This window comes from Branchiostoma floridae, chromosome 6, assembly GCF_000003815.2.
Source record: "Branchiostoma floridae strain S238N-H82 chromosome 6, Bfl_VNyyK, whole genome shotgun sequence".
Taxonomy (NCBI): Eukaryota; Metazoa; Chordata; class Leptocardii; order Amphioxiformes; family Branchiostomatidae; genus Branchiostoma; species Branchiostoma floridae.
Genome location: NC_049984.1, coordinates 27827673 through 27832474, shown reverse-complemented (window position 1 = coordinate 27832474; position 4802 = coordinate 27827673). Strand labels below are relative to the sequence as shown.

General features: G+C 39.2%; 1 long non-coding RNA gene across 1 annotated transcript; it reads right to left on the bottom strand.

Moving 5' to 3' along the window:
• Positions 1-369: 369 nt before the first annotated feature.
• Positions 370-1638, bottom strand: LOC118417288. The gene is made up of 3 exons (XR_004831352.1): positions 1418-1638; positions 872-941; positions 370-509 (listed from the first exon to the last, which is right to left on the bottom strand). It is a non-coding gene; the product is annotated as an uncharacterized LOC118417288 (long non-coding RNA).
• Between the last annotated feature and the right edge of the window lie 3164 nt (positions 1639-4802).

Here is a 4802-nt window from a genome sequence, read left to right as displayed (position 1 = left end):
CTGGGTATCGGTACAGCGTACCGGTACAAAACCGGTTTTTCTTATTGGACCGGTCCAGAAAAACCGGACCTGAAAAAAATAGGTGGACCGGATGTTGGACCGATTAGAACATTAACAGATTATTTTAACAGGCATTCACACGTTTTGGCGCTTGCAGGTGGAAGAAAATAACAAGAGTGAAGTAGAGTAGAGTTTATAGTAATTTCTACCAAGTTTTAAAGCCAATCGTACAGGTGCAGGTAGCGTTGTAGGGTTTTAAAACGCTGAGTGTAAGTCTAATACTCCACCAAACAGATTTCTTTGTAGTGAAATGGACCATTGGTATGAGCCATACTGAATCAGGTCCAGGTTCAGGTCCGGACCTGGACCTGATACTCTGGACCTGAACCGGACCTGGACCTGAATTTTCTGTACCGGTACCCACCCCTACTCAGCATCCTGCTGTAGGTATAAGATGATTCCACACTTGCAGTTGAACACTTCAAAGATCACCAGACCTCTGGGTTGACCTGTGGGACAGAAATGTTCATATTATTGCACAACATCAGCAGACGAGATTGTACAATTAGAAACTATGAATAAGCTTAAAACGCTATACTCATTTTCTCTGTAACAATTGTGACTGAGCATGATATATGCACATACATCATACAAACCCTCACTCTACCCGTTTTAGTTCTACAGAGTACAGACTAGCGTAGTTCCCATTACAACATCAAGTTTAATTAACGCACAGTGCATCTCCAAATCAAGCTGAGGACATTACAAATTGGGTAGCACTTTAACCGTTTTAAATTAAAATGCCACGTCAGAAACTTTCACTAATCAAGACGGTTTACATAACCCAGTGAATACAAAGAACCCGTATGACCTGACCACGCCATCCCGGTCCTTTGTTCTGTAGCTACAGGACACGGTAACAGAAACGGACCTTCACACACCTAAACATGCAGTGAGGGAAATGTTTTGCAGTTAAACATGTTGCATTTCTCACAAACCTTCACAATTTTATGTCATATTCTTGGTGCCAAGTTTTCCCATTTTGCTATTAAAGTGCCGAGTCGTCCCAGGTGCCGAGTTGTCCTGATACCCCTAAACATCACTACAACATCGTCCACAACCTCTGGGTAAAAAAATCGAAGTTGTGAGTTTAAAATACGCCGGTATCGTCGAGGATTTCAGACAAACTTTATCATTTCCCTGAGTTTTCAACGCCAGAAATTTCCCCCACAAAAGGCCGCCATTACCCACACCAAAAACAGTTTTCCTCACCGGTAATTTTTTTTTTCAGTTCCAAATTGCAATGTACTAACTAACCACCGAAACAGCTATACTGTAAGATGACAAGGAAGATTTCAGAGGCACAATGAAGTAAAATAAGAAGACAAAATTTGGTGAAACAAATATCCAACCTCACCTCATAATGGCCGCCCTGCACTGAGTAGATTCCACACAGTACAGAAACACTTCTCTTGTATCAGTGCGCGTAAACATCTGGAAAGCTCCTGAGATTTAAATGAAAGACTTACATTCAGTTTACTCGTCAAAAATTACCCCCAAAAAAATAATAGTCTAGAGCAAACAAAAGCATCAAATGAACCCGCATTTCAATCGCACGTTCCATTTTGGCTGTACTATTTTATGTCGGCGCTTGTGTATATTTCGTCTGGGGAGGGTATTCGGTGGCGGCTGGATGATGACGTGTCCAGCGCACAGAGGGTTACTTGGGGGTTTTTCGAAGTACCGCTCTTGAAAAAAACTCGATACACTAAGGCGATGTTAATTCGATTATATGGATGCCATCCCTAGAAACACCAAAGCTGATGCGAGCGCACGAATGAAGACAAACTTTGGCAAAAAAATTGCTTTCAGTATGAATCTAAGCGGCAAGGAAGGTTGTACATAGGATCAAATACGCACAATATAATTGAATGTTTTATTGCAAATTCATGCCCATTGGGCTAATTCCAAGGGAAGAAAGACTAAATACATGAAATGAATGAATGTGGTCTAAGTACATGTAGATAAACTAAATTCTAGCATACAAATATTAAGTGGATGAACGTACATATGATACAGAATAGGGTACTAATAAAAGTCTACGTAGCTATTACGGGGTTTGACTTCTTCTTTGAAGACAGTTGAAAATGAAATGCCCCATGTATTCTATGATATATTGATTCGATGATTTTAGTAGGAAGAGAATCTTTTGTGGCGTTTTTAACAATGAAAATGTTGGTGAGATTTCGGTCACTCTTTCAAATAGTCTTCTTTCGGTATCGAATTGGGGGCATTCACAAATAAAATGTGTTTCATTTTCCACTGCATTCGTTGTGCACTGCTTACAAATTCTTTCTTGAACAGGTAGCTTTTTGTATCTTCCTTTCTCTATTTCTAACGGGTGCGAACTAATTCGTAACTTACATATTGCTGAGTGGTAATCAAAATTATTATGGTACAAGTAGTTTTCCATGTCGTATGCTGTTTTAAAGTTTTTGTAAAATCTAAGTTTTCCTTCGTTTACAGATAACTTGTGAAAGAAAGTTTGAGTATACATGTCATTCAACCTTCTCCTTAACAATCTACATGAATAACCGCTGTCTATGATGTCGGTATTCCAGAAGTATGAATAGCCGCTGTTATTAAGTACTTCCTTTACATGATGTATCCAATTTTTCCTGCGGCTGTTCTCTGGTATAAATTGTTGTGACAGAAGTGCATCTACTTGTAACGGATGTGAAGAAATGTTCAATTGTCTGAGTCGTAGCCAATATTTGACTATACGGACTGAAACATCTAGATCAACTGGGTATATACCAAGTTCCGCTCTACACGCCAAGTTGCTAGAACTTCTTTGTACTCCAAGAATATTTTTACAGAATCTATTCTGGATTATTTCAATGGGACAGTTATCATTGAGATAATCCTTGCCCCAAATTTCACAACCGTATAACATAATGGACTTGATACATGCATCATAAATTTTTAACAAGGCCTTCGGAGACAGAGATGAACGGAATAAAGGTTTGAGACTAAACTAGAGTTCGGCGACCTCATACCTCCATGAAAATTTAGAGCTTTTGTAAATTTCATGCAAATGACTAAGACATTGACATAATTTATGCATGGTGTTGTTCATCATTGACAAACGTACTCATGTCACAATTATGAAATTCCCATTATTAATCATAAAGCGGTTTTGCAATTTTTACATAAATTATGCAAATAAGTTCCTCATTACCATATTTAGTATTTGCTTATATTCCACCTATCATAATTAACATGTGTTACATTTATTGAAGTCCAGTTATTGAAAACAATGGAATTATACAATTTCCTCATTAATTATGCAAATTTAGTCTTCATTTGCATAACATGTATATCATTATGAACATCTTTGCCTAAGGTACCCGCATGCTTAATATGATGCCAATCCGTCAATCCTTTCTGCAGTTATCCTCTTTGGAATGTCTTAACAAAATCGCCCCTGCGGTTCCTAAATTAAATGTTAGGGGGCTGAAATTTGCTCCACTTTGTCATGACACTAAAAGCTATCTACCACCCAAATGTCAACACCATATCACGTCCAAGACAAGAGATACATAGAAAAAACTGCTATGATTGAATGTTGTCATTAATTATGCAAATTTGCTCCTATTTTGCATAATTAGTATATCATCTTGTACAACATTGTCCAAGGTACCTACATACCAAAAATAATGAAAATCCGTTGTTCCCTTCTTGAGTTATCCTCGTCAGAAGTTTTTGACAAAAATGCCCCTGCTATCCCAAAACATGTTCCTGAGCACAAGAGCTATCTAATACTTAAAAATCGTGACCATAGCATGTTCAGAACACCAAGATAGTAAAACCGGAAGTTGCGCTGCAGTACCAAGGGGAGCCGCTAGGGGGCCCAAAATCTAATCATTTCCAGCTTTCATCACACCCTACCAACACACCAAGTATCAAACCAATCCACCCAGCCGTTCTTGAGTTATCTTGTTTACACACAGACACACAGACACACAGACAAACGCGGGGTAAAATATTACCTCCATGAATGTCATGGAGGTAAAAAGAGTTTTCCGTGCTTTTTGGGACAAATGCTTTTTGGTGGGAGTAAAACTGCCAGAAGGAGAGAGTGTCAAACCTAAATGACAATAAGAACTTGTGATTTCGATGATCTCTGATCCAAAGAAGAAGCTGACGTCCTTGAACAGGCGTCCTGTTTTGTTGAAAATTACAACCTTTGTCTTTTTCAGGTTTACCTGTAATTTCCAATTTGTGCAGAACATGTTGAGTTTGTCCAGAGCACTTTGTAGTCCCTTTTCAGTCACGGCTCTGAGAATATAACCACGTCATCCGCGTAAAGTAAGCACGAGACAAACAGATGTTGGAGGTGCACAGTCAGGATTATCTAACTCTTTAACAATGTCATTTATAAACAGGTTAAACAATGTGGGGCTGAGGTTGCAGCGTTGTCTTACACCTTTGTATGTACTGAATAATGGGGTGAGACCCTCGGAGGTTTTGACACATGTCTGAGGGTTAGAATACATAGTTTTGATCAACTCATAGAATTTGCCACCTATACCTGTACTAAGCAATTTATAGCGGAGCCCTTCTCTCCAAACACTATCAAACGCTAGCCTCCTTCACCGGCCTCTCTGGGAAGCTTGGCGTTTTTTTTTGGGGGGGGGGGGGGGAGAGGTCGATCCGCGATTTTTAACGGGGAATATGCCGGGAAAGGAATATATGCCGGGAAAGGAATATGTATTTGTCATTAGAAGATACTAGGCGAA